The sequence below is a fragment of the Arachis stenosperma genome, chromosome 1 (assembly GCF_014773155.1).
Source record: "Arachis stenosperma cultivar V10309 chromosome 1, arast.V10309.gnm1.PFL2, whole genome shotgun sequence".
Classification (NCBI taxonomy): Eukaryota; Viridiplantae; Streptophyta; class Magnoliopsida; order Fabales; family Fabaceae; genus Arachis; species Arachis stenosperma.
The window spans coordinates 42,626,581-42,640,503 of NC_080377.1; positions in this window are offsets into that span (position 1 = coordinate 42,626,581).

Sequence of the window (13,923 nt, forward strand, 5' to 3'; positions counted from 1 at the left end):
GTATTTCAACGGTGGAGTTTCTACACACCATAGATTAAGGTGTGGAGCTCTGCTGTACCTCGAGTATTAATGCAATTACTATTGTTCTTCTATTCAATTCCGCTTGTTCTTTGTCCAAGATATCACTTGTTCTTCAACTTGATGAATGTGATGATCCGTGACACTCATCATCATTCTCACCTATGAACAAGGTGACTGACAACCATTCTTGTTCTACAAGCATATGAGGCTTAGTGTTTATCTCTTGGATTTCTGATTGCATGATGCATGGTTGATCGCCTGACAACCGAGTGCTCGCCTGACAAACGAGCCAGCCATTCCGTGAGATCAGAGTCTTCGTGGTATAGGCAAGAACTGATGGTGGCATTCAAGAGAATCCGGAAGGTCTAACCTTGTCTGTGGTATTCTGAGTAGGATTCAATGATTGAATGACTGTGACGTGCTTCAAACTCCGAAAGGCGGGGCGTTAGTGACAGACGCAAAAGAATCACTGGATTCTATTCCGGCCGGACCGAGAACCGACAGATGATTAGCCTATGCTGTGACAGAGCATCAGGGACGTATTTTCACTGAGAGGATGGGAGGTAGCCACTGACAACGGTGAAACCCTACACAAGCTTGCCATGGAAAGGAGTAAGAAGGATTGAATGAAGACAGTAGGAAAGCAGAGAGACGGAAGGGAAGGCATCTTCATACGCTTGTCTGAAGCTCTTACACCAATGATATACATAAGTATCTCTATCTTTATCTTTATGCTTTATTCATCATCTATACCCAATTGAGTCTGCCTGACTGAGATTTACAAGGTGACCATAGCTTGCTTTATACCACCAATCTCCGTGGGATCGACCCTTACTCGCGTAAGGTTTATTACTTGGACGACCCAGTGCACTTGCTGGTTAGTTGTGCGAAGTTGTGTTTATGCCATGGTATTGAGCATCAAGTCTTTGGAGCCATTACTAGGGATTGTTTATGTTTTGAAAAGTATTGATCACAATTTCGTGCACCAGTTTATCAAAGGCTTTTCACAGATAGCTTTGCCAATGACAAAGTTAACCCGCAAAGACACTCCGTTTGTTTGGACTTTTGAGTGCGAGGAGAGCTTTCAGGCATTGAAGAAAAAGTTGACCACTGCACCTGTGTTAGTGTTACCTAAGCCAAACAAGCCTTTTGAGGTGTATTGTGATGCCTCATTAAAGGGTCTAGGGTGCGTGCTGATGCAGCATCATAATGTGGTGGCGTATGCCTCACGACAGTTGAGACCTCATGAAGTTAGTTACCCTACGCACGATTTGGAACTCACTGCGGTTGTGTTTGCCTTGAAGGTGTAGAGGCATTATCTCTATGGGGTTAAATTCCAAGTTTTCTCTGATCATAAGAGCTTGAAGTACCTCTTTGATCAGAAAGAGCTTAATATGAGGTAGAGGAGGTGGATGGAATTATTAAAGGACTACGACTTCGAGTTACATTATCATCCGGGAAAGGCGAATGTAGTGGCAGATGCATTAAGTCGGAAGTCGTTATATGCAGCTTGGATGATGCTTCAAGAGGAGAAGTTGCTCAAGGGATTCGAGAGTCTGAAAATTAGTGCTCGAGAGGTATCCGAAACTTTGTGTTTGAGCCGATTAGAAATCTCAAGTGACTTTAAGTCCGAGCTCCTAAAGGCTCATCAAAATGATGAAGCGTTATGGAAGGTGCTACCGGCCATTGAGCAAGGAAAACAGTGGAGAGTGTCGGAAGAAAAAGATGGGTTATGGAGATTCAAGGGTAGGATCATTGTGCCGGATGTTAGAACTTTGAGGCAAGATATTTTAAGGGAGGCACACAAAAGCGGATTCTCCATTCACCCGGGAAGTACTAAGATGTACCATGATTTAAAGGCGATATTTTGGTGGCCGGGTATGAAGAATGATGTGGCGGAATATGTTTCAAAGTGCTTAACTTGTCAAAAGGTAAAGATTGAACATCAAAGACCTTCCGGGATGTTGCAACCTTTAGAGATTCCACAATGGAAGTGGGAAAGTATTGCAATGGACTTTGTGTCAGGATTGCCAAGGACTAGGGCTGGTTTTGATGCTCTTTGGGTGATTGTGGACCGACTGACGAAGTCAGCTCACTTTTTACCCATTCGTATGACTTACACCCTTGAGGAGCTAGCACGGTTATACATAAAGGAGATTGTGAGACTTCATGGTGTACCTGCTACTATAATCTCTGATAGAGATCCTCGTTTCACTTCAAGGTTTTGGGGTGCATTTCAGAAAGCTTTTGGAACCCGATTAAGCTTGAGCACGGCTTACCATCCTCAAACAGATGGTCAATCTGAAAGGACAATCCAAACACTAGAGGATATGTTGAGAGCTTGTGTTTTGGACCAACCGGCGAGTTGGGATCGGTATATGCCATTAGTGGAGTTTGCATACAATAATAGTTATCATGCGAGCATCGGAATGGCTCCGTATGAGGCCTTGTATGGGAGGAAATGTTAATCTCCGCTATGTTGGTATGAAGCTGGGGAGAAAAGCTTGTTGGGACCGGAAATGATAGCTGAGACCACTGAGCAAGTCAAGAAAATCCGAGATAGGATGCTTACGGCGCAGAGTCGTCAAAAGAGTTACGTCGATCAGAGGCGAAAGCCCTTAGAATTTGAGGAAGGAGACCATGTTTTCCTTAAGGTTACTCCGACCACGGGAGTAGGTAGGGCGATTAAGGCAAAGAAGTTGAATCCTCGATACATTGGTCCATTTCAAATCCTAGAGAGGGTTGGACCGGTGGCGTATCGGATGGCTCTACCACCTCATCTTTCGAACCTGCACGACGTGTTTCACGTGTCGCAGCTTCGAAAGTACACTCCTGATGCTAGCCATGTGTTAGAACCTGAGTCGATTCAGTTAAGGGAAGATTTGACGCTTCCAGTGGCTCCAGTCAGAATTGATGATACTAGTATCAAACGGTTGCGTGGAAAAGAGGTTTCATTAGTCAAAGTGGCATGGAGTCGAGGCGGTGTTGAGGAACACACTTGGGAACTTGAGTCGGAGATGCGAACGGATTATCCGCATTTATTCTCAGGTAATTGTATTTGAATTTTGTGGGCAAAATTCCCAATTAGGTGGGTAGAATGTAAAACCCGGTTAATTAACGGCTAATTAACCCATAAATGAGAATTTATTCTAGAAAGCCTAAAATGTGATTTTTATGGCTAAATGTGATACAGAAGGTTGAGACGAGAATTTCGGTACCAATTTTATAGAATTCGGACCAAGATTGGACCGAACAGGCCAAACCGGGCCAGCCGGACCCAAAGTGGGCCCTTGGCCCAACATAACTTAGCCAAAACCCTATTTTTCAGCACTCTCTCTCCTCACAACACTCAAAAACACGCTGAAATTAGAGAGAAAGGGAGGAAGAACACTCTCTCAAGTTCTCTCCCTTGGTTGATCTTCAAACCACCATAACTTTTGATCTAGAGCTCCGATTGCCGCTCCGTTTGCGGCCACGCGTTCACCGCGGAGAGCTCTACAAAACCCATATAATCAATCTTGAGGTAAGCCACGTGTTTCTGTTCGAAATTCCAGCCCTTATTTTCGAGTTTCATGGGTGAAATGTTGAGATTTTGGGTTCTTTGATGTTATAGGACCCAACTCTCTTGAAGGAGAAGGTTAAACTTGTCTCCTTGGACCTTGGGTGTGGTAAGATTCTCAACCCTAGTGTGATTTGTTGTTCTATAATGTTTGGGTTTTGAGATGTTGTGTATGGGTGTGATGATTGTGGCTTAGGTTGTGTATATGTGAATATGGGAGCTTGATTGGTGATTTTGAGAAGCTTGAATAAGGGATTTGGTGGTGAAAAATCTGTTTTTGGAGGTGTTGAGGCCTTGAGAGCTTGTGGATAAGTGATTTGGAAGTGCTCCGGTGGAGCTTGGAAAATCGGCTAAGGTATGGTTTCGGTTTCCTGTATCTAATATGTAATGTGGTAGGAAATACTTAGGCTAGAGGCCCTAAGATAGGCATTGAATTGTTGATGTTGTTGAATGGTTGAAATATATGATGTGGTCATATATGTGATGATGATTATTGATGCCTTGGTAGTATGATGTATGAGAAATATGCATGTTGTGATATATGCTTGATGATTGGTTATGGTTGAATTGTGGGTTGAACCATGTTGATGGTGAGTATGATACTAATTGTGTACAATGATGATTTATTGGAATTGGTGTTGTTGAGGATTGGCATGAGGAAGAATATATGATATGTCAATATATTTGAGTTTGAGCCACTTGGGTGAAGTGGGTTAAAATGATGAGATAGTGATTTTGTAAATTGTGGTAAAGTCTCATTGTGTGAGTTGAGGAGGCTTGATGTTGGATTTAATATATTTTGATTGATTTCAAAAAAATGGGATGAAATTGGCATGTTTTGATTGATTTTGAAAAGAGTTGTAAATGGCTTGTTTTGAAAATGGCACTTTGTGGTTTTTATGAAAAACATGGTTTTTGGGCATACTTTGGCGGGACATAACTTGGACTACGGATCTCTGTTTTGTGCCAAATCTGTTTAGAAATGAAATTGGATCCGGGATGTCCATGCCGTTCGAAGAACGGGTGAAAAACGATTTAAAATGAGGAAGTTATGTCCGTTGGAAGATTGGGGTTTAAATCTGTGAATTCTACAGCTTTTAACTTAGAAAATTTTTAGCAGAATAACCCCTTGCACGTAGGCGCACTTGGCGCTACGCGCCGTTCTTCCAGAAAATGCCATCCACGCGTGTGCGTGATGTGCGCGGGCGCGCCGATTGTGCTGCACCCAATGCCCAGCCATTCTTCAGAGAGTTGTGCGAAAACTGTGCTAGCTTTGTGCCTGGGGCACGAGAGTACCCACGCGTACGCGTGGTTGACGCGTGCGCGTCGATTGGCAAATTTTGAATCCACGCGTTAGCGTGCATGACGCTTGCGCGTCGATGAGTTTTTGAGGCCATCCACGCGTGCGCGTGGAGTGCGCGTACGCGTGGCTCTTTTTTCATCCCAAAGTTGATTTTTGAGTTTTAAAAGCCAAATCTCATACTTCTAAGCCTCCGATCTCACCATTTATGTCTTAAATCATTATGACATGCCTAGCTATTAAAAAGGGGCTAGTGAATGAGGTAACTTGCGAGTGAAGCAAGGGAAATATGAATGATCAATGAGGATCAAAGATGATTATGTGAGATGCGGAGGATGGTGTGGAAGTGCTTGTTATGCCTTGGGCCGAAAGGCTGTAATTATTAATGAAATGACTGGTTATGGATTTAACCGTGAGCCGGGTGGCTGGTTATGGATTTAACCGTGAGCCGGAATGGCTGTGTATGATATGAATATTGGCTGGTTCTGGACTGAACCGTGAGCCGGATGGCTGATATGGATGTTGATCCATGGATGAGAATTCATGCATGTTTATGCTGAATTATTGATAATTGTGATTTGCACTTCCACTATCTGAGATACGAGTTTTCCTGGGTAGTAGCAGTGGCTAGCCACCACGTGCTCCAGGTTGAGACTTGATACTCTGTTGACCCTATGTCGTAAGTGTGGGCGGGCACTGTGAAAGACCCGGATGAGCTCGCCCCCGTAAATATTCACCAGTGAGGGTGATGGATATAGATCATGATTATGATCAAGTTTATAACGAGTATAACTCGAGTTGGGGATGCGTGACAGAGGGACAGTCCAATGGTTAGCGACCAGGACTTGTCGGGTTGGCTCTATAACCGACAAGATGATATCATCAGCCACTAGGGACAGGCATTCATCATATGCATACTATATGAATTGTTTGAGATTGCCTATTTGACTGCATATTACTTGCTAATTGTCTAAATGCCTTAACTATTCCTATTTGTATATTCTTTGTTTGATATAACTGTGTTTGCTACATTATATTTCTACTAGTGGTCGGGAGGTTTGAAGGAATCGGAAAGGGAAGTATTAGTTAGACTGAAGAATCTTTAGTCAGATGCCCTTATAAGGTTTAGCTCATTTATAAGCTTTGATATTATCTGGAGGAAGTTCTAGGATTGCCTTTGGCTTTCCTCTATTATTATGTATTATATATGTGGAAGTTGTTACCATGCTGGGGACCTCTGGTTCTCACCCATGCGGATTTTGTGGTTTTCAGATGCAGGACGTACGGTTTCCCGCTATGGCATGCTGGAGACTTCTAGATTTGCGAAGATTCCTTGTTCTTGGGGACTATGTTTTGGTTTATATGCTTTGCTTAGATACTTTTATCTCCATTAAATAATACAAACTGTGATGACTCCTCTTATGGGAGATTTTGGAGAATAGGTTTTATGTATTTGCGTCCCTTTGGGTTTCCTTTGGGGTTTTCCTTATTTTATCATATGTATATATTGCTATGCTCGGACCGGTTTTCTTTGTAGCCGGATTTTGAGTCTTGATATTCCTGTTTTTGACACTCCTTGTATATATATAACCACGCGCTGGTTATCCTTGCTCGTTACGTTATCGATCGGAGTGTTGCGCTTTCGAGTTGCGATTTTTGTTTACCCCCTTTTTCTACAAAGGCTCCTAGTTATAATCAATCATTCATACTACTATACGTACTAAATTTTTATTTTTAGAGGTCGTAATACCTTGCCATCTCTGAATTATGACTTAAGCATAAGACTATGTATGGTAGGGTGTTACACGAACAATTAAGAAAAACTGTAAAATTAGGAAATCGGCGTTGAACCGATGAACCAGCCAGTTACCGGTCGGTCGAACCGAACCAGGACCCGGCCGATTTTTTAGCTATGCAGCAAAACGCTGCCGTTTTGCGTTTTGTGAACCCTAATTCCCTTTGCCCTTCGCATTTTCGTTTCATGTCCCACAGTTCAACACTTCAGCTCCACTCTCATCAAGGGTCAGAGAGACATAAAGAACGCCTGAACGCCATCACGATCCGTCGCGCCGTCAGCACCGTCGCGCCGTCAGCTCCGTCGCGCACTCAGCCACTTCGACCAATCACCTCCGTCGAGCTCTGAGAGAAAGCAATAGAGTTCGGTTGAAGTGTTGAAGCCTAAAGCCTCAAGGTGCCTTCAAGCTCTGAAAGAAAGCAATAGAGTTCCAGGTAATTTTTATTTCAGTTATGAACTTATGATTGTTTGATTGAATCACTAAATAACTGTTTCATGATGAACTGACTATGAGTCTCTGATACTGTGATGAAATCTGATACTATGAACTCTGATGAAACTGTGAACTCTGATTTTGTGAAATCTGATTGTGTGAACTCTGATTTTGTGACATAATTTTGTCATTGTGAACTCTGATTTTGTATACTCTGATTTTGAGAGATGATTTTGTGAACAAAGAATTTTTTTAACTCTGATTTTGTGACATGATTTTGTGAACTCTGATTTTGTCAACACTGATTTTGGGACATGATGAACTGCTAAACTTTGAATTTTGGATGTGTTCATTTGTTGTGAACTTGAGGGTTGAGATTATTGGGTTGGATTGCTGGTAATATTTAGGTATGGATGAAAGTATCAACCAAGAACTACCTAGAAATAATAATGCTGAAAATAATTCTGCTTCGAATGAACGTTCTCTTCCTCCTGCGAGTAACGCAAGTCAGTCACAAACTTCTAGTGTTTGGGGGAAAACTGATCCTGCTTGGAGATACGTTGCTTTACAAAATATAAATGAAAAATCGCATTACCAATGCTTATTTTGTCTGAGTACTTTTGGGGGCGGGGGAATTAATAGAATGAAAAAGCATTTGGCGAAGATAGGTGGAGACATTAAGAAGTGTTCTAAGGTCCCGTATGATGTAGAAAAACAAATGGAAGGTTTATTGAAAGAGATTCAGAAAAGTAAAACTAGTAAAAGGAAAGTAAGTTTTATTAGATTTTGTATAGCTAATATACTAGGCTAATCATATATTGTATTTAATTTGTTAGGAAGGAAAGAAAAAAAAGAAAGCAAAAGTCGCAATATGATCTAATCGATATTGAAACTATTGATAAGGTTGATTTTTGGGTGACGGAAGAGGTTGTTGAAAAAGAGCCTGATCTTCCAAGTAATATTGAAGACTTGCTTGGTGAGTATTATAGTTTATTGATCAGACAATAAATTACAATAGCTTTGATCTTTAATTTATTGATAATGTGTTATATTTTCTTAGATGAGATTGATGCTGATTTAGATCAAGGTGGTGGTGGTGGTAGTACTAGTACATTTTATGTTGCATCACTTACTTTTTCTGGTCCAAGTAGTGGAAATGAAGGTGATGAAATCAATGACGCAAATCTGTAGCAAGTTATGGAGGATTTTGATGATTGATGACAAACTTGGATCATTTTGATGCTGCTATGTTATGTTTGATTGGTTGTTTTGTTTGTTGACTTTTGATTTTTGAATTTGTATTTGAATGAGATTATAACATTTGGTTTATGTAGTACTTTTAATTTGAATGATATTTTAAAGTTTAGATTAGACTATAATTATATTTTCATGTGCTTATTTATATTTTATTTATTATTTTATTATAAAACAGTTTTTACGGTTTAACCACGGTCGAACCGGTTGAACCTATAAACTAGTGAACCAGTACCTAGAGTAGTTTGATGACCGGTTCGGTTTTCAGAACCTTGGTAAAAATAGAATCGGTGATCAAACCGGTCAGATTACTGGTTCATTGATTTACTGGTTCAACCGATAAATTACTAGTTGAACCAGTAAAACCGGTTCTACATAAATAAAAAATAAACAATACTAAAAATAGTCATAAAATTAAAAAATTCAAAATACATATCTTCAATTCTTCACCAACATTTTAAAACAACCAAGTTTCAAATTCTAAAGATAACTAATACAAAGGTAGACATGAAATTAGTTAGTACTACTACAATAGTATCTTAATTAGACACAATAAGGATAACAATTCATAAAATATATCCAAGGAGTGATTTCGAAGTCAGAAAATTGCTCTTCATCTAACAAATGTGGAGCTACATCCTGATTGGTTTCATTTTGATTGGCATTTTTCACAGAATTATTAGCTCCATCATCATCCAAACCCAATTAATCTAGCATTATAGATAATGTTTAACAAATCAAGATAAAAAATATTATAAAACATGTTATAAAGCATACCAAAATCATAGTTGATCATAATTCATAAATAAATAAAAGTATAAACATTAATCTCTAAATTCTGATGGTGTATTCGCTGAAACCATTCTAAAACAATATGGAGTATCAAAAGTATAAAACATTAAAGCAACAACAACTCTAAATTCTCTATTCCCTATTCAGCAAGACAGCAACCTTAAATTCACAAAACAAGCAGATTTATACTAAACAGATTACTTCAACATCACTTATTTCAACAAACAGCTATTTCAACAACAGAAATTTTACCTATTCATACCAGAAATTTCAACAAACAACTTCAAGCAGATTCAACAACCTTAAATTCCCTATTCAACATCACCTATTTCAACAAGCAGATTCATACTAAAATTCACAATTTCAACAAGCATATTTAACCAGAACAAACACCAAACAAAACAGATTCATAATTTCAATTTTCTACAAGCATTAGAAGAGGAGCACCAAACAGAATAGAACATAACAGCACAGAGCATTAGAAGAACAAAACCGCTTCATAGTTCACAACCAAACAGAACATAACAAGAGCATTAGAAGAAAAGCACCAACCTGTTTGACAGAGTAGAGGACGAAGACGACGGAGACAGCGATGGCGAAGCAGAGCAAGGAGCAGGGATAAAGACGACGACGGAGCCGTAGTTCTGTTCTGTTCCTTGAGAGTTCAAAATAGGTGTTGCAATGAGGTCTTCTAAGGTGAGACGAAGAAGACGACGTAGATCGGAGGGCGGCGGTGGCACGGTGAGTGATAGAGTGAGGTGAGGTGAGGACGTGAGGTAAGGTAAGGGAGAGGGTTAGCCGTTGTGTTTAGGGGATTAGGGTTGGGGGAACAGGGATGGAGGGTATTGGACGTCTAGTTCGAGTCTTTCTTTCTTTTGTTTTTTTTTTTTTGAAAAACCAAAACGACGTCGTTTTGGCAAGTAACTTTAAAAAAAAGCTTTCGAACCGGCCGGGTGAACAAAATCGCCAGTTCTCCAGTTTTCATCAGAACTGGACGGTTCAACCCGGTTCTCTACGACTTTGTTCCTTGTCCGATCATATTGATCAACTGGACCGATTAGGGATCCAGTTTATCGATTTTCCGGTCGAACTATCCAGTCCGGTCCGGTTCTTACAACTATGAATGATAGTGATCCTTAACCCTCAATCCTAGTCAATGTCCTTTTTTATTGGAATCCATTATCTCTCTTAGTTAATCGATTTAATTTATTTTTAGTTTAATTTAGTTTCTTTTTATGTAGCTGTTACTTTAATTGTTATATTTTATTCCTTGCTTATTTAGTTGTTTCTTTAATTGCCTTTTATTCTACTTACTTGCAATTTAGTCATTAATTGTAATTTTGATTTCTAGTGAATTCAATTTACATTAGTTGCAAAAAAATCTCTTGAATTCTCATAGCTAATGATTATTCACTCTATTATAATTCCAAGGGAGGACAACCATTGTTTGAGTTTGTGATATCTTTTAACTAAACTTCGATCATGTTGAACTCTAGTTTAAAACTATCTACAACAAACTTTGAGATTTTTACCTTGAAATTTTCTAAACTAATTCTTAGCACTCATCAAATAACAACCAATAAAGTTATTAAATGCAAAATTACAAAAATGTTGAATATCTAGCAAATAATCATCTAAAATACTCTTAACATGCAAGATATGATTATTCAAACAACTAGCATAACTCATCACATAATCAACCTTTTTAAGAAACAACTTAGCAATGTGTGTGAAAATTTTAATATTCTAACGTACAATTAAATGTGTCATTATATTAAATTTGTTCAGAATAAAAATAATAATATGTTTATATTTTATAACCTTAGGCAAGCCAAATAAGAAATATCAATTTAACTATGAGTAGAAATAATTAAAGGGAATGAGCAATTAGGGGTGTCAAAACTCTTCGAGGTGCGAAAATCCCTGCAGATACCCCCCGAATGGGATTCAAAGGTGGGGAATTTTTCCTACGGGGACGGGGATGAGGGGCGAAATTCTCCCGATAATCCCCAAATTTTAAGAATTTAGTTAATTGTCCCTATTAATTTACTTCTACTATTAGTTTCTTAGTCATTTTGCATGCCCCGTGTATGTATATATATATAACAACCCTAACCTTAATTTGTGATTTCTCCTTTAGAGCCGTCCCCATTATTCTCCTTCATACCTCACCTCTCAGTACATCCGTTTAAGATTAGAATCTGGCCGTTTCTTTCAAGACTACTGTCGCCACTCTCCCTACTCACTGAGTGCTCCCTTACATCAGTAGTCGTGACCCCTCACTCAGCCACTTTCTACTTTGTCAGTGTCTCTAATCTACTACTCTTTACTCCCCCGCCATCTTTGCTCATGACCTATTTTTGCTCTGCCATGACTCTCGTCCATTCTTCATTTGTCGTTGGTCGCATCTTTTTCTTTGTTCTTTGAAGTTTGTCTCTTTTCTTTTCCGCCACTCTCTGTGTTCGCTGTGTTGTCCCTTTCGATAGTGTTTATCATCATCCTCATCCCCTATCTGTTCCTCATCCTATTTTTTTCCTATTTGATTCTCTGCCTTTAATGAATGTTATGTTTTAGGAATTTTTTGTTGAATTATTTAATGTAGTTCTTTGTTGAATGTTGTGGATTAAATAAATTCATGTATTTTAATCCTTTGTTAAATTCTATGAATATAATTATTTCATGTATTTCAATTTCATGTTGAATGTTGTGAATATAATTATTGTGTTTGGTGTTTCTTGAAAAAAAATTTTGACCTATGTTTTTGATGTATTAACTTGCTGAATATGTTAGGGAGATGGGAAATAGGGTCCCACGAGAACTACAGGGAATGAAGATAGGGGTAAATGTTCCCCCACGACGGGGATCAACGGTAGGGATGAGAGCAAATCAAGGTTTGGGGACGTGGATCAGGGAGGCATCCGCTGCCCCGTTGACAACTCTATGAGCAATATATTTGACAAACTTTAATATTCAACTTTCTTACACACAATACAATTAGAATAAATTTTTTTAACACTCCTACATCTATGAGGCCGACAAAAATTTATAGATAACATATATGAGATTCTCTTTATTCTACAATGGCCTCTTAAATCAATATTCTTACAAACAACATATATAAAATAAAAATTAGATTTATTTGAATAAAAGTTCTTTATATATTCAAATACTAATAAGTTAGAAGTAAGAGTAATGATTAGATCATATTTTTGGATAACTGATTAGTAACCATATATTCTTCATATTGTTCAATCACATATGAGAAATAATCAAGCAATTTTGTCCACTTTCTATGCCTCTTATTTAAGATTCCTTGAACTATCAAATGCACAACATAAACACCTTGTCATTTGTTGTGTACTTGAGATATATTTCATGTAATTTATATCTGCTTAGAAAATAATGAAATTGGTTGTCTTTTTTTTTTCCTTTTTTTGCACATTAATACCTTTAAAACTAATCATAAAAACTGTAGAACTTTGAAAAAGTGTCAAGGAAACAATAAGCAATTCATGGTTAGCTTCAATATGAAAAATTAAACACTCTTTGGATTTTAATGACATTACTGTACTCTTGTCTAAGCTAGCATTTTCTAAATCTCTCTTACAAGTGTATTTATTGTTCTCAGTTTCTTTTTCTTTCATTAACTACTTTTCCCTACTATTCTCTTTCTTTCTCTCAAAACTCTCTCTTTCATTCAAATACTAACTCTTCTTCTCACTTTCTTCTTTTAAGTTCTTCTCTTTTGTCTCAGGTTTTTCGAGTTGCTCACATCCCAATGGCTATTTTGAGAACTTTTGCACCTTTGGTTCTTCAATGTGCACATCTCCATTTGTACCATACTTGACAAATTCTTCCACGACTAGTCTTGAAGAAGAATTAAACATGGAATTAGAAGAACTCTTCTTCTTATGCTGATTTATATAATTCTCCTTGAAATTTGCAACTATGAATTTTGCCAAATTCTCAAACTTTGCTTGTTTAAAATCCCTTATAGAACTGGACTCTAAAGAAAGTCAAGCTGCCAAAAATTGTTGTTGCTTCGTCATCTTAATGGCCAAATTGACTAAATTCTCCATTATTTCATCGTGATGTTATTCAACTTCATCAATAGTTTCTTAGTTTAATCCAACAAAAATTGTACCATAAGAACTTTAGAACTCTTTTCAACATTTGTTACACCATATCACCTTAAGTCTTACCTCTAGCCATAAAGCAAAGGGCGAGAAAGCGCCACAATAGTTTTAAAACTCATACAATATTGTATATTCAAGAGATATAACACACTAGAAGCTCGATATAAGGCATAAGAGTTCAAAGCTAGGTAACTAGAAGAAACAAATCGCGAAGTATTCACACACGATAACCAAAGCATAAAAGTAAGAAAAAAGATTATAGATACATACATACATACATATATATATATATATATATATATATGTTAAAAACTTAAAACAGATACAATAGAGTTTTTGAGTGTTAAAACGGATACATCCTGTCACTCAAACTTTAAGCCTCCAAGGTAACAAGTACAATATACAAAAGTGAGAGAATAACTATATCAAAATGAACAAAATGCAAAAGAGAGCCATCCTCTGCAATGTCACCATCCGCAAACTCACATAGGTGGATTGCGACCTGCATCTGAAAAAAATAACAAAATATGGTATGAGAACTGGAGGTTCTCAGTATGGTAACAGTGCCTAATAGATAAGATATAAGGTTTTAGGAAGCCAAAAGGCAATCCTAGAATTTCAAACCGATATAAA